Here is a 13,283-nt window from a genome sequence, read left to right on the forward strand (position 1 = left end):
ACAACTATATATACAGTCTATGATCTCTACATCTTCGTATACAGTCTACGATCTCTACATCTTTATATACAGTCTATGATCTCTACATCTATATATACAGTCTATGATCTCTACATCTTCATATACAGTCTATGATCTCTACATCTTTATATACAGTCTATGACCTCTACATCTATATATACACAGTCTATGATCGCTACATCTTTATATACAGTCTGATCTCTACATCTATATATACAGTCTATGATCTCTACATCTTTATATACAGTCTATGATCTCTACATCTTTATATGCAGTCTATGATCTCTACATCTATATATACAGTCTATGATCTCTACATCTTTATATACAGTCTATGATCTCTACATCTTTATATGCAGTCTATGATCTCTACATCTTCATATGCAGTCTATGATCTCTACATCTTTATATACAGTCTATGATCTCTACATCTTTATATGCAGTCTATGATCTCTACATCTTCATATGCAGTCTATGATCTCTACATCTTCATATGCAGTCTATGATCTCTACATCTTTATATACAGTCTATGATCTCTACATCTTCATATGCAGTCTATGATCTCTACATCTATATATACACAGTTTATGATCTCTACATCTTCATTTACAGTCTATGATCTCTACATCTATATATATATATATATATATACAGTCTATGATCTCTACATCTTCATATGCAGTCTATGATCTCTACATCTTCATATGCAGTCTTTGATCTCTACATCTTCATATGCAGTCTTTGATCTCTACATCTTCATATGCAGTCTATGATCTCTACATCTTTATATACAGTCTATGATCTCTACATCTTTATATACAGTCTATGATCGCTACATCTTTATATACAGTCTATGATCTCTACATCTTCATATGCAGTCTATGATCTCTACATCTTTATATACAGTCTATGATCTCTACATCTATATATACACAGTTTATGATCTCTACATCTTCATTTACAGTCTATGATCTCTACATCTATATATATATATACACATCTATATATATATATATATATATATATATATATATATATATATATACACACAGTCTATGATCTCTACATCTTTATATACAGTCTATGATCTCTACATCTATATATACACAGTCTATGATCTCTACATCTTCATATGCAGTCTATGATCTCTACATCTTTATATACAGTCTATGATCTCTACATCTTCATATGCAGTCTATGATCTCTACATCTTTATATACAGTCTATGATCTCTACATCTTCATTTACAGTCTATGATCTCTACATCTATATATATATATACACACAGTCTATGATCTCTACATCTATATATATATATACACAGTCTATGATCTCTACATATATATATATATATATATATATATATATATATATATATATATATATATATATATATATATACATATACATATACACACACAGTCTATGATCTCTACATCTTTATATACAGTCTATGATCTCTACATCTATATATACACAGTCTATGATCTCTACATCTTCATATGCAGTCTATGATCTCTACATTTATATATACACAGTCTATGATCTCTACATCTTCATATGCAGTCTATGATCTCTACATCTTTATATACAGTCTATGATCTCTACATCTTCATATGCAGTCTATGATCTCTACATAATTTTTGGTTTTCCATTATGTAAAAAAGTTTTTTAGTATCACCTCCGTCGAGGTTCCAAGCGAGCTGAGGTGATACCAAAAGTTGAGGTGAAAAGCTGCAGACTACTGGTTGGTCGGAGAGAATCAACACTAATCACTGCTAGCGACAGACAGGGGGGTCCTGAACAAACCCGCCATTTTTGAATAGTTTAGCCAGCTGTGTTTCTTTAGCTGCCTCCAGCTTCTTTTGAAACAAAATGTGTCTTCTGGTAACAGCCACATGCCGAGAATCAAAAACACGCGTTAGGTCACGACAGTTTCCTGTGGCGTCGCTATAACAACCAGCCACGCTCGCCTCAGGCATGAGGCGGTACTAAATCTGCAATGGAAAATGAAGGGCGGGGCACCGCGGTCGAGTCGAGCAGAGTAGAGTAGAGCTGGTACTAGCAGTGGGTAAGCGCCATAAGCCCTTTCATCTTCACCCTACTTCACTCATGTGTTGCCAGTGATGAAATACATAGACAATGTAAGCTTCTAGATAACAGAAGGAGAACATGAGAGTATTCCTGTTGCTCTGGCAGTCCACACTTCATTACCCAAGTTTCTAACATCTGTCACACTCGCCAAACTAATCATTTTAGGCCCAGACACAAAGGTTAAAGAGCCAATCCAGCCCACGGCCTGCTGCAGCGCTGCTGGACCCTCTGCTGTAATCAGACTAATATTCACTGGGGAGATTATTACAGCCAGGACACACACACACACACACAATCAACTTTTTAAATTACTAGTGCACTAGTAAACAGGCATGTTTGGAATGGGCAGGTTGCTTGGCCTCCTGTATCGCAGCTTTCTCCACCATCATTGAACTCCGAAATAACTTACAGAAGGCACCCAAAGCACTGAAGATGCAACTGTAGGCCTATATATATATGACTTAGTGTGTGCTTGTACTTCAGAGGAAAACATTGTACTACTACATTACCTGACAGAGAACGTTGCAGATTCTACTCACAAAATATCACAATAAAAATATGATGCATTAGATATCCAGCATTATATCAGAGTTAAGTCTCCACCTTGAAGTACATTGTGCTGATAATGCCTTTCTTTCTACTTTAAGTAAAAATTTGAAAGCAGAACTTGTTCTGTGCGGTCACAGGCGGTTTTACCATGTGGCATAGGTAAGGGACTCGTGAATTTGTGTTTTTTTATAAAACTCAACCTTTATTCTCATCTAGAGATTCAGCGTGTCCTCTTTTTTTCGTGTAGCAGTCCCACGTCGTGGTAGTTTTAGGTGAAATGGCACGGGTAACAGGGAACAGTAGATATACATAACTACTTGTGTAGCTATATTTATTTTAACAATAATATGTCTTTTAAAAGATCTTTACATACCTACATGTTAATTAACTAATATCCTATACCATGATATTTAATATAAAGACCGTAATAGACCTCCCACCCTCATGAGATGGGGGTATCATAGCAGCGTTTGTATCTGGTTTCCCTTGTTGAATGATGACGAATAGATTACTGCGCCGCCTGCTGGTGTGGAGAGTTATTTCCTCTCACGCAGGCGCAGAACGTACGTGGTACTTGGCCGTCAGCAGTAGTCTCCGCGGCGTGTTCCAGTTTCTTCATTTCTGGCCAAGACAAAGGCGACGAGGGCCGACGAGAGGCGACGCCACAGTCAGCCTGCGTCACCCCTAGTTAATGGCCGTCGGCTTGGTGTGTCAGGGCCTTAAAGGACAGCCAACCAGCCAGGGCTTCACTTCCTGTCCCCTCAACTCTAAAACAAGAGCCTGATTAAACTTCCAGTCACAATGCTGCCGCTCACAAGCTGCCTGCTTATCGCCTGTCGACATTGGAGAACACACACAGACGCACACGCACAGTGTTAGTAATATGATACAAAAAATAACCTTGGTTCAAATTGACTGAGATCACCTGTGTTCATTGTGAAGTGAATTGTTGGGAATGGGCGGGGATACTGGAACAACTGCTTATTAACTCTTTCATCGTTTGAAAAGTTTAAAGCACTTCCGATTGGTGCCAGAGTGACTGATAAACTGTCCAGTGCCAGGTCTGGGTCTGGGTCCAGGTCCAGCCTGTTGGGCAGTTGTGTCAGATGGTTCTCTCTCTCTCTCAGTGCACAGAGCTCTCAGTGCCATTGTGCAGGGAACAAAGATGGAGCAGTTTGTCCAAGGCCTGTTCATTATGGAGGCCAAATGAGGCCCAACTGGGACGTGGATGACATGTTTCACAACTCACCCTTTACACGCCTCCCTCCCTCCTTCCCTCCCTCTTGGCCTTTATACGCCCCCCCGGAGCAGCAGCTCTTATTTCTCCTGTCCCGTCATTTAAGATCTAGCAAGGCTACAATCGGCTGAACAAAGAGTGTCAATGTTGCAGCGTTGTGTTGCCGGGACAACCACTTCTGATGACAGAACTATTCGGGCGGTGCTGTTGAGCGGGTGCAGCGCGGCAGAGACATGATACAGTGGTATCTGAACCTGGAACACACTGCTGTCATTTAAAGGGATCATTCACTCAACCAACAAAGATTAAAGTCACTGCTGCTGAAGCAAACAACGAGTTTCATTTTACCTTCAGTCCTTTCAGAGTCAAAGTCTTCAGTAGGTCTTAGGATTTCATTCTAAATCAAAACTAGCTTTCCATTTCAAGCAGGATCAGCAATTCTCCCGGTGGTTTTTTCCCCTTTCTGTGATGGACTGCTGGCGTCACGTGAGAAAAAGATGAACAACACTGAAAAAATGTTATATATGCTATAAGTTGACGCTAAACGTGCAGACATCGCTAATACTGTAGCCCCAAAGAGGAAAAAAGAAAGAGGAATCCAGCGAGAGGCTTGATTGGCAAGGTTCAACTCACCACGCTTCACACTTCACACTTCACATTAACATTAACATTAACATTAACATTTAACGTTAGCATGACGGCTAATAACGACTCGGTGGCATCAGTTCAACCGGAAGGAGGAGCGGTACGGAGAAATGCACATTCATGAGTGGTCGTGGCTCGTCGTGCGGGCCAATCACACGCTGCTGTGTTATTACGTATCTGAGGAAACACTCTCATAGAAGACATTTATATAAAGAGGGAATACAAATACAGCTCACACGTCAGAGGTCAGAGATGAATGAATGATTAATAATTCCTTATATAACACGTAAAATATTAAATATATTCGAGCAGTGGAGTATACTTATGTTATTAAATCTTTTATTAAATCAGGCACAGAGCTACAAATAAAAAGCATCAGAAAACAACAGGGCCGCTTCCAAACGACCCTGGAAGAATGAAGGTGCACTCAGAGTTAGCTTTAGAGTTCAGCCGCGCCAACAAACAACAGCTTCAAGTGTTTGATTTGCACTTAGCAGCGTTTGGTATTCAGAGAAGAGGGATGTTGAGAGTAGGGCTGGGCGATATGACAATATACATCTTTAAAACAATATTAAAATGTCTATGGTGCATCATTCTCTATATCGTTTCTATCATAAAACCAGCAGCCAATCTGCGTTAAGGCAATATTAAGGTAATTTGGACAACGCTTTGTTCTGATGTTAATATCATCTTTTTGCTCTAAATTTCCTAACAGAGCTAATTGCAGTGTTTGTGTGCACGGGGACCAGGAACAATGGATACACTCTCATCTCCTTCATCTAAAATGCATGTTTGATGCTTCCATATGTCAACACTTTGACTAGTCTTAGCTTGGAGAGCTTGATGGTCACATGTTTGGACATGTTCGTTAGAGCCACTGATGCAGGAATTATTCAGCATACGCTAGATCAATATATTGGTGCCAATACTGACTCTATTGGTCTTGGCATGATCCATATTAATTTCTTTCCTGGGATCATTATGAACACAGCAATGCCCATCTGTTGGCTCACATACATGATGGTTGTAGTTTACAGTTTTCCCATTTGGAAGACAGAGTAAGATCAGGTTGGGATTGGCTATCATGATAGTTACCGGGACAGGAAGAGTCGGATCGGTGCATCACTACTTCTCCTAATGCTGAGCAGGTACAGACAGCTGGCGTCATGTCTCTCTGCGATGGGCACAAGTGTTTATCTACCAACTGGCCCAAAGAGAGGAACACCCTAACCCAGCTGACACATCCAGATGGGACACAAACAGGTCTGTAATATCCTGAGTGTCCATGAAGTGACACACACACACACACACACACACACACACACACACACACACACACACACACACACACACACACACACAGATTAGAGAAATCACTGGGTCAGCTGGGACACAGAGTGTGATTAAAGTGAGTAACGCTCATTGCTGCTTGAGGCTCAAAGTCATGTCTTTCAGTGACTCAGCAGTAATTCTGAGACGCACTGTGATTACTCTGCTCCTTGGGTTGACTTTCCCTCTGCTAACAGTCAGTCAGCAGACGCTGGAACAGGACACTGAGACGTGAGCGCTGAAAGGATGGAAGTAAAAGAAAAAGAGATGGCCTGTGAGGAGCAGCAGAAGGTGAAATGAGAGAGAGATTAGGGAGGGATTGGTGGAGAGGAGAGAGACTGCAGAGGGAGGAGATAAGGAGTGCGAGGAGCAGATGGTGGCGGGGAGCCAGTTGCAATCAAAATTTTCAAAAACTTTGAAATCACTGGAGCACAATACCTTCATTCTTCCATCCTCCTTCACGTGCACTCATTCAGCTTTATAGCTCGATCCAGTTTCAGATCCAGAGAGAACAGGAACACTCTCTTTAACCACTCATAGGAATTATTCAAGACTACAGTCTCTGGCGTCAATTTAAAATCATATCGATCACCTGGTCTGGAGGGAACCTTGGATCAGTATGCACTTACATGGTAGCCTCGTGAGACCGTCCGGATCTCGCGAGCTCCAGTTTTCCACTCGCAGATCAGTCTGGCATTTTGAGATAGAGAAAATTTGGAGCCGTTAGCCAAACAACCGGGCCAATCAGCGTTGGTTTTGAGGTGGGTTAGGTGGTGATAGACAGATGGTTTATCCAATCAGCTAACCAGTATTTTCAGACAGCGGTAGCCCTAATTCTGTTAGCCACTCGCTAATGCTTTTTTTCCCTTGGATCTTTCTTTTGGAATATGGTCCGGGAACCTGAAACGGTGTCTTTTATTCCTAAATTCTCGTTACACAAACGGCAAATATCCTTTACCGACATGTTGCTTGCATGCTTAGCTAACAAGCTATGCTTTGCCTGCAGCAGCAGGGGAGGGCTTGTGGTTGTATTTTCATATGCTTCGTGGATCTGATTGGTTGATTTGGCCCGTCTATCACCAACATAGGTGATAGACAGATGGTTCATCCAATCAGCTAACCAGTATTTCCGCCCCTTCCCAAAAGTTCTCCAACGGAAAGTTCCCAGATGGATATGCCGAGCAAATGCGAAGCAATCCATCTGGCGGAGTCAGGTTACTTACATGGGGATAATACCACAGAAAATATATAAATACACTCTATTCAAATGAGCAGTCAGTTTTCTGTGTCCACTTGGCTTTTTGATCAAAGAGGATAAGATGATAGACTCCAGAGTTTGCTACCACTTCTGTTGCATTGCATGTGACAGACATAGGACCGAGCAAGTCCTGTTGGTCAGGACATCTTGAGCCATGGGAGTTCAACAAACACTGCTTCATTGAGACTGACTGAGAACTAGAGATCTTCTGACACCTTACTGATACTAATTCCAATACTTTGACTTGAGTATTGGCCGATACCGAGTAGCAATCCATTAACAGTGCGTTTAATATATATATATATATATATATATATATATATATATATATATATATATATATATATATATATATATATATATATATATATATATATATATATATATATAGCGCCAAATAGCTGTAAACTGAATGTGCCTATCATGACCAAAGCCCTCAATCCAGACTCCCAACAGAGTGAGGAAGCCTGAAAGATGCAGAGACACGTTGAGCGTCCCGAACAAAGCAGCTCAAAATTACGCCAAGTTAGCAAAGAAATGATAAAAAGTTTTGATTAACGTACAAATTTGAGATTTGCTCTGCAAGTCAGTCTGACCAAGAGCCCATTCAAATTAATTTCCAATGTCCCCAAAATTGAGGCTCCAATCACAACCGTTGAGGCGAGCAGCTTTTTGTTTACATTCAACATGACGGCTACCGAAGCGCAGCGTCACCCAGATCGTTGCTCTGATTGGTTGAAGGACTATCGAATGGCGCCCAGAGGCATTTGAGCGGCGTCCGTTGGTGACGCCCCTTTGGAAATGAACTGTCAATGAACCTTTCCCAGACCCACTCTCAGTTACAGCTGAGACTGGGTCTGGGGTCAACCAGGCTATGTGATGAACGCAGCAGAGTCCTCAAACAAAATAGCCAATAAATATGGCGTCACCTAGTGTAATGTACGGAGATGGCGAGCCCTAAAGCCTCGGCTTGTAGCGCAGGCTGATGATGAATGATGTGCCGTAACGGGCTGTGTTTGCGGCGGAGGACGAGTCTCACCCAGCGCTTGCCCTCAGACTGCAGAGAGAATTGCTGCAGTCTTTTCAGCGCTTTGTCATTAACTTAAGAAAAAACACTCATACAGATTTCTTTATTAAAATGAGATTTGGTCTTCAAAAAGTTCTTTTCCTAAAAATTAGTTTTGCAAATGAAGGGGTCATCTTATAATCAAGGTCGTATTATATTCAGGTCAATACGATATCTAGATGGACAGTCTAACATAAAGAAAGAACAGAAAGTAGATTTTCTTCTGGAGCTCATGATGAAGTCCTACTTTTGATAATGATAAAACAATGTCTTAATCTGTCCTGTGAAGAAGAGCTTTACCATGACTTAGCTCAGACTCAGTAGAACTCAAGACACGCCTTGAGTCAGTGTCTTGAGTTCTTTAAATCAATTGTGCATTCTCATTCTAAAGTAGCTCCTCAGGATCAGGCCATTAATCACTCATTTGGATATTAGAAGTTCAACTACTGAGTGACTGTGGCTGTCTGTCCTGCAGAGCAGACTCAGCTCCTCTCATTCGTCGGAGGGGAGAGAGACGAGGCCTGTCAGCAGTTGTCAGGGCCCGTTACCATGACACTTCACAGCCCGCCACCCTGACCATGCGCTTATCAAACCGCCCCAGATAAGATGACATCAGCGCTACGTGCTGTCTGACACAGCGCAGGGAACTAACTGACCACCCTACATATCCATCCTCCGGCTCATGGTCCAGGAATGTGCTGCAGCCAGGTATCTCTGACCTTCCAACCAGCAGCCAACACATGTCTGCCGAGTGTCTGAAGAGAAGCGCAGCATGAAGGACTCCCTGTGCTCAGAACTAGCTGTGAAGCAGAGACACTAACACACAGATGTCCCAGTACAGTCTCATACCACATCCACTCAGGCAAAATGAGGGACAATGTGTCGCGTCTTTAAAGTAGACTTATGGCGCTTTTCCATTACATGGTACCTACTCGCCTCGCCTCGACTCTACTCTACTCTACTTTTTTGGTTTTCCATTACAAAAAAAAGTACCTGGTACCTGCTAACAGGTACTTTTTTTAGTACCTGCTCAGTCGAGGTTCCAAGCGAGCTGAGGCGAGCCAAGAAGGTGACGTGAAACCCTGCAGGCTGCTGATTGGTTGGAAAGAAGCGTCACTGATCACTGCATTGCTAGCGAGAGACGGCATTTTTAAATAGTTTAACCAGCGGTGTTTTTTTGCTGCCGGAGGCTCCACGCAGAGCTTTCTCCGTAGCATACAAGTGGCCTGATGGTTATACTGGTGCGCTGGTGTGTGCATGTGTGATGTGTGTGTGTCGAGTCGCCGTATGTGTGTGTGTGGGGAGCTTGTGAGCGAGGGAGAAGTGAGAGAGTGACGGCGATTATCTCCGCAGCGAGTAGCGACTCTAGAGTCATATATATGTGACCACGGTGGGAAATCTGGAGCAGTAAACGTTAACTATCTCTTTGATATCATGTTGTTTACGGAGACGGAGAACCAGGAAATGCGTCCGGGATATGTTAATGGGAAAGCAAGCTACTAAGCCATTCCCACGGCAGTCGCTATGACGACCAGCCACGCTGAGGCGATACTAAAATCTGCAATGGAAAACGGACGCACAGCGAGTCGAGGCGAGTAGAGTCGAGGCGAGTCGAGCAGGTACCATGTAATGGAAAAACGCCATTAGTAAGTCAAACCATGAGAGCAATGGTTCCCCAAGCACCACTTTGAGTTGTTGGAGTTTTTAAATAGCTTGGAAACTCTGATTGCCAGACCGAATTATTCTCTACTATACCTCTCTCAGCTTTCCTCGTTCAGCCAGCTGTTACTGGAAACTAATGGACTTGGATTGCACAAGGTGTGTGCTACACGAGTCAGCTGTTCCAAGATTTTGGAAATGGGACGATAATGCTGAACACCAGCAGTGTCAAGTGTGTGCTGGACAGCCAGTGGACCAATAACTCCTGATGGGTGTTCACAGGCAGCTAGGATAACGGCAGAGTGGCGCGCTTCAATCCATTCCTCTGAGCACAGCGGTGGGAGCAAAGTCGGCTGACAGCGGCCAAAGTTCCCACATATTCAGGTGGAGAAAGCTGCCTGTTACAGCACGGTTTCTGCAGCTTTCACCAAGTCAAATTTACGACTTTTTAGGACCTTTTGAAGGCCATTATAAATGAAATGTAAGACCTTTATCACGACATAAAAAAATTTAAAACCATCAATGTCAGAGTCCAGAAAAATCGCTAAACTTGCACTTCCCCATAGCTGAAGAATAAAATCTGTTCCAAAAGAGACTCACGCCGCCTTGCACTCGGCTGCAACATAAGTTTCATGTTGGTCTCATTTGTAGCCGTAATACAGCGAATTGTATTTGGAGAAGGGAAAGAAAGAACTACAACACCACAGAATTAAAAAAAAAAAAAAAAAAAACATTGTAGAGAGAACATTTAGACCGGTTTAAAATTATTTAAAACCTAGAACACAATTCTTCAGCAAATTTACAACATTTAACACAGCACCAAGTGTCCTGCAGGAGTCAGCTTTGAGCAGCTGGGGCCGCCACTCACATTCTCTCTCACACACACACACACACACACACACACACACACACACACACACACACACACACACACACACACACACACCTGTTGACTCCCACTCACACATCAGTAGCTCCCCAGTGGGTGCTCATTTGTCCCTGTTACTGGCAGCAGGGACATCTTGTGTTTCAGTCGGTGTTCCTGCCTGCTCCAGTCCAAAACACAGGACAGGGTTTAAAACAAGGAATGAGAGCGTTGTTGTAAAGTTTGAGGAAGAGGAGGGAAGTGAGAGAGATGTAACGTTAGTGGTTTCCATTGTGGGACATGGACACAACAAGCAAAGCTATTGTTAACACAGTCTGGCCTCCACAGATTCCAGCAGCTGGATTCAATTAGGGGTTTTCTCTTCTTAAAGGGGCCGGCCAGCCACACTGCACTCTCACTTCTTAGTCCACATACACACTTTGTTAGATCAGATGGAAGACACGCCCAATAGAAGCTGTTTGAACATCTCTGAGCAGGCAGAATGGCTGCTGGGCTGTGTGAACACAGAATCAAGTGAAAGCAACACTTTGTGCATCATCAGCCCATTTCAGGACACATCCAACACAAACTAACTCCTTCAGAAACAAGGTCATCTCCAGACGTGGACACTGCGTGGGTCTCCACTGAGAGGCTTTTAACATGCAGCTACAGTGTTCCCAGACCGTCCCAGCACCAGCACCAGCACCAGCACCAGCACAGCTAACCCTGACCTTCCATGCAGCTGACCCATGCAAAGTGTCACTATCTTCAGCACTGGTTCATGTCTCCTGTCCCTCAGAGTCCTGCTTGGCTACAGTCTCTATTGGCTCCCCCATGTTACACAACAGCCACACATGCCTGGGTCCCCAGGACACCTCTTCTCAGAGACACCCCCCATCAGAGAGAGAGAGAGAGAGAGAGAGAGAGAGAGAGAGAGAGAGAGAGTGAGTGAGTAACAATCCTAAATAAATGCTGCCCCATTATCAGAGTGTTCCGTGCAGAGTGGGAGCGGCAGTGGGAATGATTCCAACCCCGTGCACGTCCTCAGCTGCAGCACAGACTGCTGCACGAGCCTGTCGGTCCATGAAGCTGAACATGGAGCCGGTAACACGGTAACAGGGCTCTGCAGCAGCCGCTCTGTGTGTGTCTGTCTGTGTGTGTGTGTGTGTGTGTGTGTGTGTGTGTGTGTGTGTGTGTGTGTGTGTGTGTGTGTGTGTGTGTGTGTGTGTGTGTGACAAAGCAACACGTTCAGCTTACATCTCTCTCTCTCTTGACTTCATCTGCTCATTTTATAGATTTCTGTATCTATAGGTCTATATTTCAGACCGCTGGGAGCTTCTTACCTCATGACCAAAGTGTTTTCAGGCCAGAAATATCCCAAAGTCCTCTCGGTACCAACGACGGCTCACTTGTAGTTTTCCAAAAGTTGCCGGCTCGGTTCAGGGCTCCGGCGGCGTGTCAGTCTGCAGCCTATCCGGTAAAAGTAGAAAAAAGAAAAGAAAAAAGAAAAATATCGAATTCAAAAAGCAACAGTGGAATCCTACATGATCCTTTGCATCGCGGCTCCGCTGCTGCTGAACGCTCACTGGAAGCGGCTCTCGGCTTCTTGTGACGCACTCGGCTCGCTGATGCGGCGTGCTGTGCCGCTCCTCGAACCGCTCCGCTGCCGTTGCCGCTGCCGCTCTCTGCGTTCACGGCCGCACGGAAATCTCCAAAGTCCCCCAGCTGGGAACCGTTCCCTGATTGACTCAGTTAGTCTCTGAATCCTGACGAGCTAAACCAAATCACTGACTGGTGCATTACACGATGCAGCTATTATTATTATTATTATTATTATTATTATTATTATTATTATTATTATTATAACAAATATATATATATTTGACCAAACTGCCACACACAGTGCTGTAGAAACCTCATCAAACATTCTGTGAAACACAGTTTGATGTCACTGTGGCCTGTTGGTTATGGCCTCTGTCTGGCACCTAAACTACACATGGAAACGTTGCGTTCAAGCTCTTTGGCTGGGTCGCTTATGTGCGCTCTATTCACAATTCGTCGACTTTCCCACAGTACCTGAAGGCAGCAAGTGACGTAACTGGTGGGACGTAGCCGACGTAGCACGTACAGGTTGCCCCTGACAACTGAGGCTGTTGTCACACACACACACACACACACACACACACACACACACACACACACACACACACATATGAGATGAGGTGGGGTCAGCGGTTGCTATGAAGACTGTTTGGTAGTGTAGGTACAGTGAAGCCACCAATATGTCTTCTGGTATTTACTATGTCATGTTCTCGTCTGTCTGATAATGAACAAAGACAACCAGAGGCTGATTTCAATAAGCCAATAGCAGCTCTGCATGCTCACAGTAATGGGCCTGAGCTCAGCTGCACCAGGTTCCTAAAGTAGTGAAGGGCCAGAGCACAGACAGGACAGGACTTCTTATGTTCACATGACCGCAGTGTTTATTAAGACCACAGCTCAAAGGGAAAGTTATCTTTACAACAAAGTTTCTCACACCGCCTGCAAGTGCAAAAGGTC

Source organism: Perca flavescens, chromosome 18, assembly GCF_004354835.1.
Source record: "Perca flavescens isolate YP-PL-M2 chromosome 18, PFLA_1.0, whole genome shotgun sequence".
NCBI classification, from domain to species: Eukaryota; Metazoa; Chordata; class Actinopteri; order Perciformes; family Percidae; genus Perca; species Perca flavescens.